We start from the raw sequence: 24088 nt of genomic DNA on the forward strand, positions 1-24088 counted from the left end.
TTTTTTTTTTTTTTTTTTTTTGGTAGCAGCTTTATTCAGATATAATTCAATACCCTAGATATCAACCATTTAAAGTATACAATTGACCAGGCGCAGTGGCTCATGCCTGTAATCCCAGCACTTTGGGAGGCCAAGGTGGGTGGATCATGAGGTCAGGAGATGGAGACCATCCTGGCTAACATGGTGAAATCCCATCTCTACTAAAAATGCAAAAAATTAGCCAGGCGTGGTGGCGCGCACCTATAGTCCCAGCTACTTGGGAGGCTGAGGCAGGAGAATCCCTTGAACCCGGGAGGCGGAGGTTGCAGTGAGCCGAGATCATGCCACTGCACTCCAGCCTGGGCGACAGGGGGAGACTGCTTCTCAAAAAAAAAAAAAAAAAAAAAAAAAAAAAAAAAGTGTACAATTAGCTAGTTCTTTATATAGTCACAGTGTTGTGCAGCCATCACCATAATCAATTTTAGAACATGTTCGTAACCTCCACAAAAACCCCATACCTTTAATGATTACCTCCCACTCCCCCAACTCCTAACCCTCTCTCCAGTCTTAGGCAATCAATCATCTACTTTCTGTCTCTATGGATTTGCCTGTTCTGGACAGTTCATATAAATGGAATCATACAATAGGCAATATTTTGTGACAAGCTTCATTCACTTAGCATGTTTTCAGGATTTATCTGTGTTGTATCATGTATCAGTACCTTATTTCTTTCCATTGCCAAATAATATTCCATTGTGTGGATATACCAGATTTTATTCATTGATTCATTTGCTGATGAACTTAGTGGTACTTTTGACATAACTGTTAAAATACATAGAAGAAATAAGAGAGGTTAAATGTGCTTTTGATTTCATAGGACAAATGACTTTATTGCAATGTACTGTTCCATCCATGCATCAGTTCCATTTCTCATAGTAAATAAGTTGGCATATGATTTACTATAAGTCTGTCTGAGACTTACTTGCATTAACCAGTGTCCCCAGGTATAACCAGCTTGCAATCATAGACAAAGTGATGTTTCTGTAGAGCTGACGCCAGAGTCTAGATGGCTACATTTTCCAAGGCAAATGCTCCTTCAGATACGGGGGGTCCAGTTGATCTTTCTGGGCCACTACCTGTGATGTTTATTATGGGATTTAAAAATTCTACATAGTTTATGAAGTCTGAAAGTTTCTTGCCTTGAAACACAGGTAATTAAATCATTACTTTTATCTGTTCCCCTGTGTGTGATGATAGTATCAGAAATCTCAGTGTTATTTCTTCCTTCCTGGCCTGAATTCTTGGACATCTCTATTTTATTGAGCTTGTAGGTTTACCAATGCCCAGATTCAAATACATCTGTGTATATCACTCACATTCCACCAAGGAGCTCTCTCATCTGGATGATAATGAAGACACCACAGTGAGTAAGGGGACCGTGGAGTCCTGCCAGGCCCAAAATGTGACATGTAAGACTAGAGCAATTTTCTGTGGAGTGGTGACAGTTAACCATAGGGATGGAGTAAATATCTCAAGAGTGTGCACTATGAAAAAAACCCAGTATTTTGTCTCATTGCTTTGATTTATTTTCAGCCCAATATTTAGTTTAGATTAAATGTCAATTATTATTAAAGGAGGGCAAGAGGACTTTATCTTATCAAAAGTATTCAGAGGAAGGAGGAACATTGGTTTAGAAAGGCTAAAAAATACTGTATTAAAATAAACTCCACAAAGGTAATAAACCCAAGTGCCTACAGGACCAGACAGGAACAGCCAGTCAGATAGAAGAATTGGAATGGACTTGGGCCACGATCTCTTATGATAAGCTGATAAAATTAGACATAAATGATCAAATGGTGGGTAAAAATATACTTAGACATTATGAAATTTACTCTTGAGCAACCCTTTGATAAAAGAGAAAATTGAAAGGTAAATTATAAAGTATCTAGGAAGCAAGGGAAAGTAGAACAGTTTGTGTGAATCTGGGACAGAGTAAAAGCTGTACTCAGAAGAAAAAGTATAGCCTGAAATGCCTATATCAGCAAACTTTTTCTGTAAAGGGCAAGAGCTTTGTGGACCCTATTGCCTCTGTTGAAGATTCCTTTTGGTTTTATTTACAACACTTTAAAATGTAAAAACAATTCTTAGTCCCCAAGTTGTACAGAAACAGGTTGTGGGTCTGATTTGGCCCATGCATAATAGTGTGCTGACCCTTGCTTTTATTATTATAATGGACAAAAAGATTAAAAAAAAACCTAAGTAATAACCTTAAGAAATTAGAAAAATGATGACAACAATGCCACAAAACACAGGAAATTATAAAGTGAAATTAATAAAGACAAAAGCTGAAACAAATGATATATGGAATAAAAAAATGTAGGAAGAATGAATAAATCCAAAAGATGGTTGTCAAGACAAGTGAAATAGAGGATCCCTTTGAAGTTAGACTAAGAAAACAGGAGAGAATAAAAATATACAATATTAGCAATGAGAAAGGGAGACATGGATACGGGAAAGATTAAAAATAAAATCTAAGAGAACATCGCATACAGCTCTTTGACAATAAATTTGAGCATCTAAAATAAATGATTTCCTAGCAAACACTAACAAAATTGATTCCAGAAGAAATGAAAACTCGAGTGGGCCAATTACTATAGAAGAACATTGATTAAAGATTTACCATTGAAAAAGGCACCAGAATTAGATGGGTTCACAAAAACAAGTAATTTAGTTTTTAAAATAACATTCAAGCAATAGAAAAAGGAAAAAAGTTCAGTAAGTTTCTTTGCTTAGACAATAAAGAGCTGAAAGTTCGAGCACAGGAGTGGTAAATTGCCTTGAGTGCCAGCTTGCAGCAATGGGTAGTGAAAGAGATTATGAGGCCCAGTTGAGATCCAGTGGGAAAAAACTGGGAATTAGTTTGCCATTCCTGACTCAGCTTGGAATATAAAGTCAAATGGATCTTATGTGATATTTTCTGCAGAGATAGCCAGGAATTACTCTATTGATGTCCTATGGATTTCTGATCAATTTATTTGAGAAAACTTCTACATTCAGTAATTTACATCCCTCTAATGACCATTCAGTAGCCACATGAATATCATCTAGATTAGGCTCCCAAACCCAAATTGAACTTTGCATTAATTATCAGTGCTGTGGGGGGGTAGCAGATGGATCAGAGAAGCCTGTGTTTACAGAGCTGAAGAACTCATGGAATATTTCCCAGTGAGAGGACCATCATAAGAAGGGTTGTCTTCCTTGCCTTTGCTGATTTGTAGCCGAACAGAAATCCTTCTGTTTCATTCATTGGTCTAACCGTGATCTCGGGGCTTTATTTTCCTAATTCGCCAAATACAAACGCAACTGGACAACATCTCTTCCACTCTTAAAGGGCAGCTCATTCAAGTGGCTCTGCTGACCAACCCTACCTGGGCTTCCCCAAGTCCATCACAGCTACCCCTGCAGGTGGAAAGAGCAAAAAAAGCCAGACACAGCAGTAAGGAAGGAAGGAAGAAAGAGGAACTGCCACTGCAATGAGTAAATCTTCATTATTATAAAAAAGGGAATAATCACTTTACTATCCTCATTTTTATGATGAAGTAAAATAACATGGAAAGGAAGAGCGAGAGAAATGATTGCTTGGTAAACGGCCTCAAACCTAGCACGTGTTTATTTAAGCGTCTCTGCAAACATAACCCGGGGTGTCCGTTAAATCAGCAGGCATGTCAGTTGGCACTTCTGGTTACAGACCATTTTACGGCCATACATCATTCACAGCCGTAAAAGCCATTTGCCCTCTGTCACCCACCCAATCAGGATCCAGCCAAGAGGAAGCTGAGCAGGAGCCTGGCAGTTTTCTTCTGGCTCCTCTGCGTTTCCGCAACCTGGTTCAGGAGAATGTCACAAAAAATTAACTCCCCTGGGTTATCAAGGACCCCTCCCCACTAAGGAGCAATATAGAATTTCAGGGTAATGTTTACCCCTCCCCAAGCAACACCTTGTGATGTGCCAGAAGAGGCAGAAGCGCAGCAGGCATCACACACAAGGCCTGGGTAGCACCTGCTGCTTTGAACCGTTGGAATGAAAGGCCGAGGAGGGGTCGCTGCCCGTCCACGCTTCGGCGATTCACTCCCGCTGCCCGCTTGGAGCAGACTTGAAATTGATGTCAGCGTCTAAGCCACCCAGCGAGTGACCTTGGGCTGCCCTTGCTTCACTCTTGCAAGTTCCCATTTTTTCATTCCTGCTTCCTCACTATCATTTCGTTACTGAAACCAAGATGCCTGCCGAGGCCTGCCGACTACCTGGGCCCTGCTAACCACGTGTCTTTGTGTCCTCCCCACACCCTTTGCCTGCGGGATGGGATTTCACTTGAAATGCCTCTCCAAATCTGTGTTCTCTTTACATCTATTATTTGTTAACTCTTTCTTATGCACTTCCTCACTTATGAATAAAGCCCAGCAGCAGTTGTCATAACCCCAGTGGGTGCTGGGACAGCCCCATCTGGTCCCCCACTCTATCTCTGTTTGGACATTTCGCGTATCTTCCCGCCTCTCCAGTCGTAACAGGCTAGGATCAATTTTCCAGTGGCAGCTTGGAAATAATAGTACAAAATGTATATTAATACAGAAATATATTGTGAAACTGTCCTTAAACAAACAAATGAGCCACTTTAAAATATTACTGCTATAAATGACCATGACAGTAGCACAGCACATATAATAAAAAATAACTGCTGAAGAGAAGCTGCTGAATTACTATAGTAATAAACCAGATGTGATTATTATCATTTAACACGGTCATTGAATACCATGAATCCCTGAAGCCATTAAAATATTTATGATTAAACATTTGCTATTCCTTATAACAGAACATATAGTTGGGTACTAAAAAACTGTTAAAGTATTATTTCAGCTAATATATGCCAGTTCTATAATAGAGGTCAACCAAGATTGCCTGAATCCTTCAAAAGAGGGACAAACAGCTGCCTCTCCGTATCTTGACATATTGCAGGATGTTTATGCTAGTATTATATACTCTCTTGGTACCGGGTAGCGTGTATCAACTATACACTACTAAGCTGGAAATATGTCCCTCTTCTATACGTTCATGGACAGATGTGGGCTTGGAGACTGTTCTAGTCATTCTAGAGAAAAAGCAGATGGAGCAGATGCTTTCAAAGCCCTGTTCATAGCCTCTTGGCACTCATCTCGAGCATCCTACAGCAAGTGTCTCCACCAGTGGACCTCCACCCACGCCTGAAGTACCAGGGGATTAATGCCCCTGTGAGTAGCCCTCAACTATGGCAGGTGGAAGTTGGAGAATAAATATCTTGGCCACATTTATGGACATACCTCTTGCTTGAAATCAGTCCCCTGGCTGTGCTCTGGATACCCTGGTTGCTTCCCAGATGATTGTTTTCAGTTAAAATTATAGGTGGGAAGATGGCTTTAGCCCGGGAGTTTGAGACCAGCCTGGGAAACATAGGGAGACCCCCATCTCTCCATAAAAGGAAAGACAAGAAAAATATTAGGTGTGGTGGCAAACATCTGCAGTCCCAGCTATTCAGGAGGCTGAGCTGGGAGAATCACTTGAGCACGGGAGGTCAAGTCTGCAGTGAGCCATGATCCTGTGCACTGAATCCAGCCCGGGTGACAGAGCAAAACCCTGTCGTATCAAAAACAAAAACAAAAGCAAAAACAATGGAAAACTTCAGTTAAATATAAAGCGGGGTTTCTTGTGCTGAAGAAAAATATTACAATCAGTGTCTTAAGTTTAATGAGATACTTCTGCACGCGGGGCCAGTCTTCCAGGGTGTCTGCTTCTTGTCTCTTGCTCCATTTCCAGGTCCGGCTTCATCAGTGGGCAGGGGTTGATGCCAGGAAGGAAACTCATCCACTGGACGTCCTGTCCTGGTAGCAGCCCAGGAGTGGGCGGACTCTGTGTTAGAAAGAAGAACTGAGTGAGAATTCATCACCATCACTTGGGGCTTATCTGAATATTTCGAATATTCACATTATCTTTGCCATAAAATCCAGAATTGGCTATTTATTTTCAGATGAATGCTGACAGTAAGGGCAATAAGGGCCTTTCCTTATATCTTTAGGGATATATGTTATCCAAAAAATAAAGTGCTTGAATTGTTGAACTCTAATAAGGAACAATATGGTGAAAAGAAAAAAGGCGGGAATTTTGGGGAGAGACCTGGATTTCAGTTCTATATGAAGCATATGTTATGTAACTCTTTCAATCTTCCTAATTTCCCAGAACCTCACATTTCTCATATGTGAATGACCATAGCAATTAATTGCTATAAATTGATATAATAAATAGCAATAAATTGATATAATGTATATAAGTTTTTATGTATACTACCATATGGGTAATAGGTATTTAATAAACATTGATTTATTAAATAATGAATGAATGGTGAATTTAACCACTCTGAAGATGTTTCCATGCTATCATGGTGACAACTCAATTCTTGGCATAAGTTGTTACCTATTGAGAACGCATTTGGTTCCCAGCATGTCTCTCTGGAGCTTCCCATAATATAATTTTGGCAGTGTGACATGTCTCTGTCATGTGGGTTCCATATTTGCCTTTACACTTCCAAATTATATTTGTATAGGGCCACCCCATTCTTGTTGTGGTTTCACATTTGTAGGTTTCATAAACTGGGCAGTGGTCTGATGTGTGCAGGAAAACTCACAAAGCCTTAGAGTGGAATAAAAAACATTTTCAAAGACCCCTGCTGGCTCAGTCAACCCTAATGAGCTATTAGGTCATTAGAGACTCTTTGCCATCAATTAGTCATTAGATCAGCAACCATTCATTGATGACAGCGTTCTCCTCCTTAAAGGGACAGTACTATTAGAATGCAAATGAGCTGTTGCTGGCATCTCTGAAACTGAAAAAGTAGTTCCAGTTTGCCTTTTCAGCTTGTCAATTACTCCAAAATCTGAAGTGCGGCCTGAGCCAGAATAGCTGCTTAAATTTTCAGATTACTTTGATTTAGTAAGAATTTCCAGCTAGGCATGGTGGCTCACACCAGTAATCCCAGCACTTTTGGGAGGCCAAGGTGGGCAGATCCCTTGAGCCCAGGAGTTTGAGACCACCCTGGAAAAGACATGGAGACCTCATCTCTACATAAAAAACAAATAAAATTAAAATTAGCTGGGCATGGTGGTTCATACCTGTGATTCTAGATGTTTGGGAGACTGCAGTGAGAGAATGGCTTGAGCCTGGGAGGTCAAGGCTGCAGTGAGCCGAGATCGTGCCACTGCACTCCAGCCTGGGTAACACAGTGGGACCTTGTCTCAAAAAAAAAAAATTCCAATGAAAGAAGATTAATCTTAATATATTTTACATATAGATATATAGCTCAGGTGGGGTAAGACTGGCTCAAATTCTTTTGTCCATGTGCTGTATGGATCTCTCATTGCCTTGCCCATGATTTCTATGACTTTGCAGGGGCTCATGTTCTCTTGGTCCCTTCCTGCAACCTCTCGTTCTGGCTGACCTCTTATTTCTCTTGGACCCCAAGGTTATTCTCATTTCTCTGCCCTGTGGCCAGCAAGATACTGCCAGTTTCCTTGAGGGCCTCCAATCACTACTCAATGCAATGTATATAGACCTATAGTGACAATTCCATGTGTGTGTAGGAGATGGTACCTATGAATCCAGCTTTACAAAGTAGTAATAATTTACAAATCCAGCTTTACAAGAATTGAATATTGGACATCATTTTTTATAATAGTTCCTCTAACATGCCCATGCTTATGTAAACCTTTCTGTCAGTTTTCTTCCTAAATGTCTCCCAAGCACTGACTAGCAGCTCATCTGTCTGTCAAAACTCTCCTCTCCTTTATCTGCTTTTCAGGCTGATCCCAGAACCTCAAAATTCCTCCAACGTTATCATGCAGAGCAATTTACCTCTGTCTTGGACCACATCTAAACACCATCAAAATGGTCTAAGTATTTGCTAAAATAAAGGCAGTTCTCTCCCCTAAGAAGAATTCTGCCACAGCTCAGCAAAGATACTTTCCCCCAAATATTTGTGATATTTGTGCAAGTTATTCAAAGATTATGAGCATTAACACTTGGTTATCTCATTATTTTCAGGAGTTATGTTGGAGAATTCCATTATCCACTCTTTATCCACCAAGGCATTGCACTTCCTGGAATGAACCTTGGTCTGCCTTTTTTGATTATAGGTGAAGCCAAGGTTTGTTTCTATGGGAATGCATTTCTGAAGTTACAACGAGCAAATATGATTTCCAATCTATAAATATTCATTTAAAAATGCTTCTTGGCTATGTTTAAATGAAAGTAAGTTTTATTACCTTTAATAAACTGGTAAGAGTGCTTTGGGGGAGCATTCTTCTGCTGGGGATGTCCAGGACTCAGTGGGAAGATGAGTCCTCTTTTGAAGTGGATAGAATTGAGTTGTGTGATTCATTTCTGCCTTAGAGTAGTAGTTACTACAAGACTCCATTGCTAGCAATTTTTACTTGAGAGTGCTTATTAACTTTAGTTCGTTTATCTTCAAATTTACTTTAATGTTCTGCAGACAGTATTATTGTTTAGTTCTCTCCATAAAAAAAAATTAGAACTGCAGGGTAAAGCTTGCATATTCTTGCAGGTAAAATGTCATGATTCTCTAATATTAATTTCTTTAGGAATCCCGGGATGGTACTTAGCAATAATGACAATAATTGCTTTACTGATTTTTTTTCCTGATTTTTTTACTTTATGAGAGTAGCAATGCAAAGCCCTACTTGTGCATTATCTTCTCTCTTCTCATACGGACTCTACGAGGCAGGCATTATATTAACCCCTATTCTGTACTTGAGGAAACTGATCTCATGTCACTTATATATCACTGTTTTTGGGGAGGGCTTCCCTGGCTTCCCCTGTTCTTATGCCTGTCGTGCTTTATTGTTAATGCTTGTCTGACTGTTTACCCCACCAGGTCAGTGTGGAAAGGAATCATATCTATGTCAACACCTGCTACCCACTCAGTGCCTGGTATACAGTAGGTGCCTAATAACTATTTGCTGACAGAATGGGTGGATAGATGAATCCATGTAGGGAGCAGGAGTAACTCACTCAAAGTCAATAATGAAGTAGCAGAACTAAGACTCTACCCATGGCTGCAGGACTCCCAAGCCCAAGCTCTTACAAGTCATGCAGAGGTTTCCTCCACCTCCTTTCCCCCAGCTCCCAAACAAAAACAATACCTTAATGTGTACAAGAAAACAGATCCTGTCTGTTGCCAAACACACACCTTTAATCATCTCTTTGTGGGAATTTCAACTCCACGGCATAGCATCTTTCATCTTTGGGAAAAGGCTGAATTCCTCCGAGGCTCTGTACTGGGAGCTCTTTACTGAGCAGGGTGTGAAGTCATAAAGGAAGACAAAGATAAAGGCACTGCCCTCAAGTAGATTTGAATCTAAAGCACTGGGTTGATACCACTCGGAGCCGTGTAAGAAGCCCAGACCAAGACTCATCCAGTCTGTGGTCAGATAAGATATGAATTTAAAACTCTGAAGTCTGGCTTGAGAGTCTTAAAATACAGAAGTGGGGGTGGGGTGGAGTGAGATGAGGGAGAATGGAGGATGGTGGGGGTTGTGCAGAATTTCTTTTCTTAAATGAAAAGCCCAAATAAAATAAATAAATGAAAACATAAATCACAGTGTCTTCTCCAGGCTCTTGGCTGGAGGAAAACAAATTAGAAAGGGCTTGAATGAAAGGAGTATTGAAGAAGCTTGACTTGAATTAAGTGGTTATATATTTTAAAAGCACTTTGCTGGGTCCTGTAAAAATAGCAAATAAAAAGGTAGTAATATCCCCTGGCTCTGCGAGGCAAATACCAGTAATAAAGTAAGCTTGGGGGGAAAATATAAGAGGAGTAAACTTCAGTAGAAGGGAAAAAGAAAGCATTTGGTTTAGAAACACTTTCACTTCTCCCTTAATAATTAATGAGGAGATGCTATGTTTTCAAATAGGTATCATGTGTCTTTCTAACACCACTCACTTTCCTCTTAAAATGGCCCCCCCAAAAATTTAAAGACATAACCTGAAAATTTTTTCTTTTGAAAGGCAACCTAAATGAACTATTTCAGGGCTATCAGATTGTTATAATTTGGGGTCCATTTTACAATCCCTTTTTTCATAGTTTGAAAAAAAATTCACAATGAAAATTATAGCCAGCATTCACCACAGGATTATTAAACATTAACTGGAGAGCTTAGATATTTTTACAAATACGTAGGGGCTTGGGCAGTGAGTCTTAAAGATATAGCTAAGAAAGAAAATAACATGAGAAAAGTTACCAGGAAAGAGCTAAATGAACTTCCTTCTTGTTAAGAAATGTTTCGGTCCTTTTGTTTGCAAATGGCAGGTGGGTCATACAATTCCAATGTAATTTCAGAAAGCCATCTTCTGAATGTAATAAACATGTCTGCAATAATAGGATTCAGAAAATAGCAAAACGCATTCCAGACGCCCTTTGATTGTGCATACAGAACAGAGAATTTAGCTATAATTGGCTATAACACAGTTATGGACACCAAATGACACACTATGGAGTTGGGTGATGTAGCAGCTCTGATTAGGGACGGTACATTTCAGCCCAACACCAGAAATCAAATAGCAGCATATAGTGACACAGCACCTTCCCTTCCCTTCCCCTCCCTCCCTCCATTTCTCCCTCCCTTCCTTCCTATCTTCCTTACTTTCTCCCCTTCTGTGCAATTAAAGTATCATAAATGAGACTAGAAAACTTGTTTTATTGTTATTCAACTAATCAGTTGTCAGCCAAGACTCCATTCTCTTCAGGAGCTAACAATTGTTTGGAAAGGGGAAGTAAGAGTCCATGGAGAATTGACTTTTGGAGAACTAGACGTAATTTAAATCAAGAATTATAATAGGAAATAAACCATTACAATAAACAACGAAACATGCACACAGTTACTTTCATCGTGTAATTTTATTCACTCTAGTTGAGAAAATAAAGAGATAATACTGACCGAAGCACCTGGGTATTTAATGCAAACTATAAAATCTATTATATTAAACAAAGTCAAAAGCAATGTGAAAGATCTTGAATATTCAAGGCATGCACCTCATTACAGACTTAGCAAATTAAAACACAAATAGGATTAGAAAAGAATAATGTAACAATCTCCCACTACGGTCCCTAGAGCATTAAGTCATAAATTGGGTTTGCATTAAATTGTGCCTGCAGTATTGAATTCAGGGAAAGAGCTGTGGGCTGGAGATAAACCATGCTGGGCTACTCACCAACTTTGGCAAAGCTATGTGTTTTCTGAGACGTGTAGTAAATTTGTTAGAATACAGCAGGTCCACACACACAAAAAATGAGCACTTCATATCTTAATTTAAAAAATGTCTGGTGTCATGGCATGTAAGGCCTGCAGAGATGTAAATGCAGACAAAATCCACATGTGAAATGGAGCTGTATTTCCTACTTAAGTTTAAAGTCATTTCACTAAAGATGCTGCTTAATACCAGACACATTTAAAACGAAATGAAAGTCCTCAACACAGGGGTTTTCATTAATTTTGTTTTGGTTTGGTTTTTATTCTTGTTTGTTTGATTTTGCAAAGGAAGGAAGAAAAGGAGAAAGCAAATCAAACTCTGTAAAGAACATGTGTGTACTTCCAGAATATCCAAAGAATGTCCCCTTTCATTCCATATGAAGATCAGACCTTAACTATTCTGGCTGATCAGTAGAAACATACATACGACTTATTTTAGAAAGCAAATGAATATACTTAAATCAGTTTTTAAAATGCTGCAGGCTTTGAAAAAACACTTGACTACAAAGCACATGCCTTCCATTTCAAGTTTATTCTCTTGGGTTTGTTTTCTAAATCCCCTGTACAAAAGAGGCTGACTCGGGGAAAAAAAGAAATTGCTGTCATAGTTCTATGGCATCCACGTGATACGCCTTATGTTAATTCCTACTCACTGCCTCTTTGCATATGGGCAGGCCCACTCTGCTCCAGCTGTTGGTCCTTGTTTCTTTAAGGCCATTTTCAGGCACAGAACACAATTTATTTTCTCTTCCTTTTCCTTGGCATCCTAAGGCTGTTATGAGAATTAAAATTGAAGTAAAATGCCAAGGAGATAGTGGGTGCCCAAAAATGCTAGTCTAGGCTGGGCGCGGTGGCTCACGCCTGTAATCCCAGCACTTTGGGAGGCCAAGGAAAAGGAAGAGAAAAGGCCAAGAAAGGGTGGATCACAAGGTCAGGAGTTCAAGACCAGCCTGGCCAAGATGGTGAAACCCCCGTCTCCACTAAAAATATGGAAATTAGCCGGACGCGGTAGCAGACACCTGTAATCCCAGCTACTCGGGAGGCTGAGTCAGGAGAATCGCTTGAACGCGGGCGGCAGAGGTTGCAGTGAACCGAGATCACGCCACTGCACTCCAGCCTGGGCAACAAAATGAGACTCCATTAAAAAAAAAAAAAAAATGCTAGTCTACCTGCTCCCACTTCATCACTGAGTACAGGTCATGAAAGCAAAATCTGCAAGGTATCCCAGCCTCGCAGGTTCCCCGGCGGAAGTCTAAGCTGCTGTGCTCAATGGTGCGCAGACTCTTCGGCTCTGCAGTGAAATGTCTAGACCTTGCTATTCGGGGGAGTCCAGGACTCCTCTTCCTCCCCTGTTTCTCTTCCCTTCCTCACCCCTGGGCTCTCAGGGCTCTCCCTCCCAGCCCATCCAGCTGTCGTGGCCTCCAGGCGACAGGTTTCTGCATCACACTTAGCAGCAGTCTGTTTAAGCCTACGTTCTCTATTTTTAAAAGCTTGCTTGAAAGTCTAAATGGCTCCCATTTTGGCTTTAGTAAGACAAATACGGGCTAAAATACGCGGTGCCCCTTAAGTATGATGGATACTCAGGACCCTCTGAAGTTTCCCATCGCCAAAGACTGGCTTCTCACGGTGGCAATTTTTCTACCATGTTATTTATGTGGTGGTTTTACTTCTAATTATGGCTCATCATGGCTGTTAGTGCTGAGCAGTAAGAGAGCAAACTGCATGGTACTGCCATTTAACTCCAGCCCATAAAATGGGCAATAAAACCGAGGGTTTAAAAACCAAACAAAACAACAAAAAAAACTTTCTGTGACAAGCTCACATCCGCTTCTGCCATTCTCAGGCTGGAAACTCTCACTGAGGAAACACAGGGGCAGGTAACTTCTGGGGCCCGGGCGCCTCAAATTTCAGCTTTCAGCAATCCTTTATTGTAGACAAAACAATCCCAGACCTCGGATATAATTAACACATGCCAGGTTTAATCAGAACCAGTGTACTTCGTTGTTTAGAAACTAATGAAGGCAAATAGATGTTACTTAACACTGTAAATAATGAAAGGTCTTTTGTTGTTCTCAATTTTGATTACTATTTTTTGATGCTAAGAAGAATGCCACTTGGTGTGTGTGTAAACAAAGAAGATAAATGGCTGGGATGAGAATGAGTTGTCCATAATCTGATTAAAGCGATAGAGCTGGCTCCTAGGAAAACCTCACAGGGCTTAATGATTGGGTTGTTGTTCTTAATATGTCTAATGTTCACTCTTAAAGAAATCAAGAAAAATGTTAAGAGGCTCCTGATATTTCACCGTGGCAGTGGGCTGTCAGAGCTTCCAACAGGAAAAGAACGTTCTCTGTGGCTGGAGCACAGTGTCCAGCCATGTAAGCTAATTTGCCCAAATGATATTAGGAGGCATTTTAAAACCTAAATCTGCTCCAATTCATTCACTCTGCTGGCGAGCCATCAGGGACAAGGCAAGGACAGGCTTGGTTTTGTTGAAGTCATGATGTGGTAAAACAGCTGGGAAACTCTCTATTTTTCTTTTTCTTTGGTTAGTTCTTTTCCTTCTTGACAAAATGCTCCTGGATTCCGTTAAATGTCTGCTAGTGTTTGGATAATAAGTGCATTACTTAAAAGCCTGTGTATCCTCTAGCCTGTTAAGATATTAAGGAGGAAGCTTAGACTCATAGTTGTGCTCTGCAAGAGCTCATTCTGGTCAAACGCCATTACTTAACCCTCCTGTCTTATAGTGTGAGTTCTGTAGTTGTGTGTTTGTGTGTGTGTGTGTTCACGCAACAATTACTCATGATTAAGTAGTGCTGTACTCTTAGGAAGGTCTGTGTGCATTGTGCATTTCCTCCAGTATACAGTCATCATGGAACTTGCAGATCTCCTAATAAATTTTAGGATTACCCCAATAATATTAGGTCATTAGGATCTTTGTTACCTTTGAAACTCCAAATTGGACAATTAGATTTCAGATGGACAGGAAATGAATTATTCTGCTTATTTTAAGCCAGCAACCAAAATGATTTTGAATACTCCCATTTCAATTCAACAAATAGGTATAGATAGCCCACTGGGTGCTAGTGTCCTGTTTTGTGGATGAGAAGCTGAGGTTCAGAGAGGTTAAATAACTTCCCCAAGACAATTAGCAGGGTGGGTAGTCAGTAGCCGAGTCCCAACTTTAAACAAAATCCATCAGATTCTCAAGTTCATACTCTTCCTATCACCCTATGTACGTCAATCATCAGTTAAACCTCTGTGTTTCAACCAATATTAAATGTCTCAGACCGGGCTCTTTTCTTGGTAGTGTTCATGAATCTGATAGAAACAAGCAACTGACCCTTTCCGAGTCCCAAAGAAGGAGCGGTTGGCAGGGATGTGGCCAAATTCCTCCCAATACCATGGTGAGCGGGGTGCTTCAAAGTACTTCTCGGTCCCCCAATGTGTCTGCCTCCTCTTTCTCTCACAGATCAGCATTTGACTTTGGTCACTTTGTAAGCCCAACAGACTGAGGTTGGATTCCCAGAGACCCTGGGAGGACCACGGGGTAGAAAGGAAGAGAAAGAGAGAGGGAGAGTGAGAGTGAGCAAGAGACAGAGTTTGTTCTCTTTCTGTCTTTTCCAACCCTTTTCCCCCTCCTGCTGGCCTATTTTAGAGCCATGTTGTCACACATTGGCACACCAATCTGAGGGCAGAGAGGGAATGACAGAAGATGAAACAAAATCACAGCTGTATTAGAGACTTCTCATTTTTGAACAAGATGTGGAAAAAGGTTGAAACTAAGCTGCTTTCTCTTGGAAAATGGTTGCAGTAATTTTAGGGGCAGGTTTTTAGCGTCTGAACGTATTAGCTGAAGTATTTGAATATAATGAGCTATGCTGCATGGGGGAGTGGAAAGGGGCCAAGGATAGGTGGGACAGTTGGAGTGGTCTTGGGCAAGCCACTTCACCTCTCTAGGCCTCAGTTTTCTCTTCTTCCCCAGGTACACGTTGAGCCAGACAATCCCTGAGATTTCACAGGAAAGCAGTGAGGAGCAGAGCAGCACACTACACTGCAGTCAGCTGAGTGGCCTGAACCTTAGCTCTGTCACTTAGCTGGAGCTGTGTGACCTGGGTTGAGTTACTCAATTTCTACGAGGCTTAGTTTCCACCTCTGTGGAATGGGGATAAGGTGTCTGCCTCAAAGGGTCATTAAGGGGGCTAGATTGGCAAATGCACAGGCAGCTTCTGGAGAAGGCATTTTCCCAGGACTAGGAAGAAGAACTGGTGAGTGGGATGCTTTGAAGGTGAGCAAAGGAGGATAATTGGTCTATGAAGAATTTCAGACTGGGAAAGGCCTGACCTTGGAGTGGGTTGGGGGTGCTCTGGGCAACCCTTTTCAAGGGAGGAGAAAATGGAGTAACTGTCAGAAAATAGGGTGCCTCGATGCTAAGCTCTGTGGGGACATTGCCTTGGAGGAAGAAAAAGAAATCTTGGAACCCCTCTCTGTTTACTACTTTTCATTTCTTAATTCTTTATCTATAATGAAGATGGGAAGGTTTACAATTTTGACAGTTCTATTTATTTCTACCATTTTCACCTAAAACAATACAAGGAGCATCAATTATTTCCACCCTGGTTTCAACTGCAACTGGATAAAGTCGGTTTAATTAAACATGTTCCATGTCTGAGGGTCTGTTTTGTTTCTCTGTCTGTCTGTCTGTATCTGTCTTTCTCTACCACCAACCACCACACCATCCCTGTCCCCTTCTTCCTTCTCATCTCCATTTTCCAATCTCACAGCTGGGCCCAGGAAAACACGGAATAAGGACCCAGTGAACTAAAGGGGCTGAAGCCATGACTAGGAATCATGTGTGTGAAGAAGCCCAGAAGAGCAAATCCTCCCCAGAAGGACACAGGGAGACCACTAAGGAAGGAGGGAGGATACCTTCTGTTCCTGTGTTCAGGCTCTAATGCGTCCAGGTCACAGGAGGCTGCCCCTCCAAGCAGAGAAAATGATCTGTCCCTATCAGTGCCAGGCGGAGGGCAGGGGATTTCGCACCTGAGCAAGGGATGGGATGACTCCCAAGCTTCCGTTCTCCCTAGAGTTCCTCCTCAGGGTCTCTGTGGACACAGAGGAGGAAGCAGGAGCTTTGTTTGCATAGTCATGGTCAAATATTTATATTTGTTTAGGATTTGCTTCTATAGAATGTTTTTGTCATTCAAATCTATTTCCAAAATAAATCTGGATCTCTTTTATAAGAAAATGCAATGAAAACACCAGGATAAAGAAAGCAGAACTGAAATTACTGAAAAGGAGCAAAGGCATTAGATGTTGCCAGGCATCTGAGATGAGATGATTAAAACAGCCAGGTGGCTCTGAGCTAAGGCAAAAGGCAGAATCTGGGGCAACACAGTTTATATCATCTGACAACATAAAGCATGCACATCCTTTGTGTCGAGCCACACTGCTTCCTGGAACAAACTCAAGGCAGAATTTATTACCTGGGTTCCTGTTTAAGTGCATGTTGAATGACCAGTTGACGAAAGCCTTCAAATAGAGTTTTGCAAAAGAACAAAGAATGAGACATAGAGGACCGACCCTCTCTGAAAGGGTTCCAGAATTAAGATTACAGAAGCTGACCCAACATTTGCTCACTACATTTTAAATTGAACTTAATACCACCTTTTAAAAAATAACCACTTTTAAAATAATTTTTGCTTATATCAAAAGTAATACATGTTAATTGCAGGAAATTTGTAAAGCTTAAAAGAGAGGCTGCGGGAGGAGAGAGAGAGAGAGAGAAATCTATAATTTATCACTCACCACTATTGACAGTGTCATCTTCCTATGTTTTTGTTTATGCATAGCTATGCATATCTATTTTGCAAAGATAATAAATTGCTGTACTATATCTTTTAAACTTTTTTATTTAATAATGTACTATGAATATTTCCCATTCAATTAAATACAATGACACTGAATGCTTATGATACTGTATTGATATTAATACTGTAGAATACATCCGGAAGATATTATTACAATATGTTTAACCAATCCCCTGGGTGCTAGATATTTGGGTTTCTAACATTTCATCTTTTTATATTCTGTGATGAACATCTGGTGCTGTTCTCAGGGTACCCTCCATGACCAGTTGTGTTTCAGAGAAGGCAGGTCTGGTCTATTCAAGGCCAGGATCCCCCGGAGGTCAATACATTATTTGCCCAGTGAATTGTGGGCATATCTATACTTTTTGCACTTTTCCAGACAGGAAGGAGGAAGTAGTACTGAGAACCCCCAGTCTTGGGTTAAGAAGCATTCTCTGGGCTGCTTAGGGAAGAAGATTTCTATCCCAAGGTCCTGCAGCCTTGGGATGGGTAGGATGGGAGCAGAGAAGACAGAGTGTGGGGCCAGCGTGGAGGCAGCAGGGAGGGGTCCCTCATGGCCACTGATCGGAGCCCTCATATTCCTTGTGGGGAGGCTGTAATTTCTCCAGAGATGCTTCTCTACCTGGAGGTCTGCCCTGTGTCGGGAGCATTAGTGGCCCTGCAGAGAGGTGGGACGTATTTGGATACTCTTACTTGTAGTGAGTTTGTTGCCTCCCAAAAGGTGTGTGGCATTTCTAAGTTGTTCTGCTTTTCCATGGTTCTTCAGAAGACTTGAATATGGTTTGTAATCTAGGCACCAAAATTGAAATTCCCTCCAAAGAGCCACACGAATAAATGACCTCCCATACCATCAAGTTCTCTCTACGCATGGCAATCCCTAGTTAATCTCAGACAGATAAGAAGAGAAAGTATTTTTCATCAGTGACAAGGAAAGTTTTTTCTGGCTAATGTGGTATAGTGGCAAATGCAACTAAAAACCACCCCCAAGCATGTCTTTATTCATTTGTACACATCCAACAACATCACTTTTTTTTTTGAGACGGAGTCTCGCTCTGTAGCCCAGGCTGGAGTGCAGTGGCCGGATCTCAGCTCACTGCAAGCTCCGCCTCCCGGGTTCACGCCATTCTCCGGCCTCAGCCTCCCGAGTAGCTGGGACTACAGGCGCTGCCACCTCGCCCGGCTATTTTTTGTATTTCTTAGTAGAGACGGGGTTTCACCGTGTTAGCCAGGATGGTCTCGATCTCCTGACCTCGTGATCCGCCCATCTCGGCCTCCCAAAGTGCTGGGATTACAGGCTTGAGCCACCGCGCCCGGCCCAACATCACTTTTAAGTATGCATAGGTAGGATAAATATTAAATCATTAAATATCTGAAGTTATTGTAATCCTATTCCAGCACTATTCTTTTTCGCTACATTAAAAAAAAATTTCTGGACTGTGCTTCAACCTCAAAGGACATACCTTGGAAAGAATATTTCATTAAAGACATTGTTGGAGCAACTTTTATTATTCATTAGTGTGTTTTAAAGTGGACCTGAACAGAAAAGCTTTTTGCTAAAGTAAAAATACATCCGTTTCTATGATCTAATTGTGCAATTTGTTAGAATTTCTATCTATCAGTTCAAAGGGAAACTTGGTTTCAGTGAATTTGTTTTTAATAAAAATGTGCTATCTGTGATAAATATATTTCACTTTGTTCAAATGGATTTGATTGGGAAAACATATTGAGCAGAAGTACTGGTACAGCTTAATTTCATTGCTTTGAGAAAATGTATTGAATGCTGGTTTGAATTAAATTCTATTTGTTTTAATAAAAGTGTATTGGCCTGAGTGTACATATATTTGTTTTAGTGGCAGTGCATTGGATCCAATAAAACTATATTGGCTTCACTGCTTATGTCTCCTTTTCAGTGAAAATGGATTGAACGAGAAAACGAAATAGGCATGAAGCAGCCAGCCCCAAGGTCTCTGTTTGGTAAGAGTATCCAAATAAACTGGGAGAGAGGGGGATTTCCATAGACTTTATATCAAAATATGCTTTTAAATTTAAATACCTTTCACAGTCAAGGACTCAGATGTGAAACTGAATTGCCACCATAAAGAATGCAATTTTCTGAAGCAGCCCTTTCCATGGACAAGTTATGGGACTGTCCAGGACACGAAAGGAAGAAATCCTCTGACAACCCAGGGCAGATTCGTCAGCATCCCTTAAACTTTACACGGGACTCATTGGTTCCAATTAGAGGCTGTCTACCAAGCATTCCTAAATCCCTTAAATGAACAGAAGAAGGATCATGAGTACTCCCCAAGGATGGTGCTGGCCCATCAGCATGGAAACAGGTCTGACTCTGAACTGATTAAAAAGAGGGGAAAAGGGAAACACGTGTCACCCTGAGACATGCTTCAGAATCACCAGACTTCCCAAAGATTATAGACCCTCGGAGAAGAATTGGCTTCCCACAGGGAGTTGATGCTGGTACTGCCATCTAGAAAATGGCAGCCTCTGCCAAGTGCCATCACTGCATTGTGTAGCTGTAAATGGCTCCAAGATGCCAGGCCACAGATACTCCTTTGCATAGGTGACCTGACCCGAAAGCCAGTGTTAAAATAATGGGAAGCCATGACAATATTGGCTGCTATCCCTATGTGACTGTCTCTCCATTAAAGAAAGTATGTGCTCTGAATTGTTTTTCTACCAGAAGATGAACTTGATCTCGACTCCTCTACCCAGTTTCATTTAGCCTTGATGAGAAATAAATGCAAACACTACTTTCATTAACACCTTTCTTCCAACTAAATGTGCTAACGAGCTCCAGACTTCAACCTTCCCACTAATAACCGCTAATCCTGAAGTAGTATCATTACCAAGGAAATCTAAGCCCTTAGTGTGTAGTTGCTCATTTTTTGAATGCCTGAATCCTTATAAGACCCTACAAGGATAAGAGAGAAACATTTATTCACAGATTCTTTTTTTCCTAGAAATAGTCCCAGTTATATACTAGAAGTCAAGAAAAAAAATTGAGTTTCTGATAAATAAGTTTTCTGTGCTGTCCTTGGAGGAGTGGGGTTGTGACCCTGGGGGACAGCAAGTGGTTCACTTTGTCAGAATGTAGCACTGATCAGCCACATTACATAAATATGATGTGGGGTGAGATGATTTCAGGAACTCCCAAAAGGTGAATGGAGAAATGAGACAAAGAGGGGAGGCAGCTAATGCAGGGTTTGTTGTTAAGCACGTTACCACTGTGGGCAACCGGAGCTTGAGCCTGCTGTGGGAAATCTAGGAGTTGGCAGAAAACCTATGTCTTAGAATTATCCCACTCAAAGGGCAAGGGGGCTGAGGTATGTATAGATCATGCACATCTATACATTCGTTTCCATCCTCATTAGTTGAGAGCTGCTTCTGGGAGCATTAATTCTCTAGTGGACCCAGCCTGCTAGGTGAGCAGGCACCATGGGCTCTGACCCCCAGAAAAAGCCTTTAGGCAAAGAATGCAGTTGGAAGTGGTAAGGCTGAAGGGCAGGGCAGGGCACTGGTAAGGCCTGCTACCCTATGAAGCCCACTTTACAGATGAGTAAACTGGGAAGTAGAGGTTTAGTAGTTCTCCCAGCGACACAGACAATAGGTAGCACAGGCAGAATGCAGACCCAGCTTCTGCCTCACTTGAAAGTCAGTGGCTTAACCCTTTAGCCGCACGGCTCTGATCATGCTGTCCAGCTGAGGAAGCTGGCATGCCTCCCAAGTTTTTTGTGTTTTGTTTGTTTTTTTGTTTATTTGTTTTTTGTTTTTTGAGGCGGAGTCTCGCTCTGTCACCCAGGCTGGAGTGCAGTGGCACGATCTTGGCTCACTGCACGCTCTGCTTCCCGGGTTCACGCCATTCTCCTGCCTCAGCCTCCCGAGTAGCTGGGACTACAGGTGCATGCCGCCATGCCCGGCTAATTTTTTGTATTTTTAGTAGAGACGGGGTTTCACCGTGTTAGAATGGTCTGGATCTCCTGACCTCATGATGTGTCCGCCTCAGCCTCCCAAAGTGCTGGGATTACAGGCGTGAGCCACCGCACTGGGCCTCGCCTCCCAAGTTTTAAAAATCATGTTTTGAGGGTTTTTTTCACTGAGTCAGGGGTGGGGGCCGTATTGCAGATAGGAGAAAGGGAACTGGAAGTGTTACATTGCCTGAGCTTCTGCACCTTGAAGTGGCCAGATAGTGATCTCTTTCAGGCTGAACTGAATCTTAGCATCTAGTGCATGTTTATGGGATGCTAAACTCAACTTGTCCTATGATACATATGATACATCTTTGATTAATAGGCAATTGCAAGTGACTGCATGACCATGTGCTCCTGGGTTATTTTCAGCAAGCCAGGGGCTCCCAGCTATCACCCAGCTCCACTAGCCCCCATGTTGTTCGCCTGTTTGCCCCTCTTTCATGCTCATCCTTTTGCAATCAGCTTTTCCATTTCAGCCGTGCTTGCTAGCTGCAAGCTGCTTTGTGAAGTAAGTTATGATGACTTTGTGCTATAAAATAAAACAGCAATCCTCACAGCTGTTTTGATTCCATTTAATGAAATGGTGGTGACATCTGAATGTCACAATTGCAGAGAGGCGGATGGGTTGTTGCAGTTGCTGAGAGGAGAAAGATCAGTATTATTCCCTGGGCTAATATCTCATATGACAATTCTGCAGTTACCATTGCTCTGTGTCAGGCGATGGTGGCTGCTAGGCTCCAACGGACCTCTATTTTTTTTTCACTTCCTATAAATACAATAGGGCAGTGGGGTGGAGAGGATGCAGACGGCATTGTGAAGATTGGGAGAAATATTTCAGGGGAAAGAAGCAACACCTAACAGTTGCTGCCATTCAAGAACTTGAAAAGTACACCATTTTGGGAAAACCAATAGCATACATGCATCCCATTGAAAAGTGCTGGAAAAATCAGTGATTTCTCCTTCCTTACCATGTGTAAAGCAGAGAGCAATGCTGGGAAGACATCAGACAGAAAACATGGAGGCAAGTCAAGAAGCCAGTCTCTCCTCAATCAATTATGCGAGAGTATTATCAAATCAATGCATTCACAGTGTGAACGCTTGCGGCAGATGGACGAACACTTGTCGGCTATCTGGAGCCGCAAGAGAGTCAGATTTATTTTCAAAGCTTGTTTGTCTCATTTCTCCTGCCTGGTGCTGGAAGGCAGAGCATGCAGCTGTGATTTTTCAAATGTAAGAGATCTCCAACTATTTTATAGTGTGTGAGATTGGGCTCTGCAAGCTCAACTCTCTAGGACTTCTGGCTTTTTTTCCCCTCAGAATGAGGACAAAGGAGTGCAGGCTTAGCCAGCGCTCTCTCTCTCCATGCTTGCAGTTCTCAGCAATGGAAGGACGAGGTTGGATGGATCCATGACTGGCATTTGGGTCTTGGCTGTGATGGTGAGGTTTCTCCTACTGCGATCTCAGAGTTGGGGCATACAGGAAGGAAGAGGAAGCTTCTCCCTGAGGCACTGCCTGTGTTAGGATGATGGGCCCTTAGTGCAGGAGGGTGTTACCAGTGGTTCTCAGGCAGTGGTAGCACTCCTTCCTGCCACCAAGGGTTCTGGTGTTCTTGGCTGGCAGAGAACTTGATTCTGAGCTGATCAAGGAGAAAAGGGAGATCATTTTGAGTCAGAACTGGTAACTTCACAGCCTCTGCCATCCAACCGCAGAAAGTATTTTTCAAGTTTCTCCTTGTGGTAGGAATCATCATTCTGGTTTTGTGTATTGGGCCAAGTGGAAGTTCATTTGTGGTCTTAAAGTCAACAAGGAGTTCATGAACATCCTAGGTCTGGATTTGCAGCCTCCTGACCCAGTGCATGACCAAGAAGCCTTGTTAAACAGATTCTAAGTACTTCAGAGCAGAGTGAGTGGTGGAGGATGGCCAGGGTCTCAAGGCTGTGTGCCTCAGTGTATTCATTCATTCTTTCATTCATTCAATCAGTTGATCAGCAGGCCTGGATTAGGCCAGAGGTTCTCAACCCTACCCTACCTCTGACTAAGTCAGACTTTCTGGGTGATTCTATCACGCAGTCAACATTGAATTGCTGTGCCAGGCACTGAGGATACCATGGTGCACAGAACATTGTCCCTGTCCTCATGGTCCAGAGTGACAAAATGGAACCCAGCTGTGATAGATGTAAGCTCAGGCTTCTTATGGAGGCAGCCTCCAACCCAAATAGGGCAAGGAGAAGGAATCCACAATGACTCATCTGAGGAGCAGACACTGCACTGATTTCTGAATTATCTAGTCAAAGAATGGGGAAGGCACATTGCACAAAGTCCTGGAGAATCTACAAGGAGCCTCTTGTAGCCATCGTGTACAATGCAAGCTAGAGGGAAAAGTGGGCAGATGGGGAGAGAGGTGAGCTGGACTGGACGGTGGGGGGTTTGGTGGGTCATGCTGGAAAAGTGAGCCCCTGTTTTATGGGAAAACTCTTTGAAGGGATTGCCAAGATCAGATTTCATTTTCAGAGAAAACATCTGACAGCTGAGTGATACAAGAGATAGGAGGGGGCTATGGACAGTTACAAACTGAACAAATGAAAATAATTCGTATTTGCCACTGTTTACAATTAGGGTTTGGTTCTTGGGGGAGAAAAGATAGATGGTGAAATTTTATTGAAAAAAAAATTCTATAAAATTCCCATTGGGTTGTTTTAGGCAAGCAGTTTTTAAAAAATTGAACTGAACTTGAAATAGAAAAATTTAAAGGCTTGCTCTGAATATATGTTTTTGGGGATACACACACATATTTGTTTGATTCTCTAAACAAATCACTTCTGGCTTGGGATTTAAAAAACATTTTTTGGGAGGACAGGATCTTGCTTTGTCGCCCCGGTTGGAGTGCAGTGGTGTGATCACAGCTCAC

The 24088-nt window shown here is 41.8% G+C and overlaps 1 long non-coding RNA gene and 1 pseudogene across 2 annotated transcripts; both read right to left on the reverse strand.

The window, feature by feature from the left end:
- Nucleotides 1-3631: 3631 nt before the first annotated feature.
- LOC139362822 (uncharacterized) lies at nt 3632-10958 on the reverse strand. Of its 2 annotated transcripts, XR_011622251.1 has the most exons (4): nt 9266-10958; nt 7173-7289; nt 3977-5916; nt 3632-3863 (listed from the first exon to the last, which is right to left on the reverse strand). It is a non-coding gene; the product is annotated as an uncharacterized lncRNA (long non-coding RNA). The 2 variants fall into 2 exon arrangements; XR_011622252.1 differs by lacking the exon at nt 7173-7289.
- Nucleotides 10959-11033: 75 nt separating this feature from the next.
- LOC105475924 (uncharacterized protein KIAA0087-like) lies at nt 11034-17950 on the reverse strand (annotated as a pseudogene).
- Nucleotides 17951-24088: the final 6138 nt, after the last annotated feature.

Source organism: Macaca nemestrina, chromosome 4, assembly GCF_043159975.1.
Source record: "Macaca nemestrina isolate mMacNem1 chromosome 4, mMacNem.hap1, whole genome shotgun sequence".
Classification (NCBI taxonomy): domain Eukaryota; kingdom Metazoa; phylum Chordata; class Mammalia; order Primates; family Cercopithecidae; genus Macaca; species Macaca nemestrina.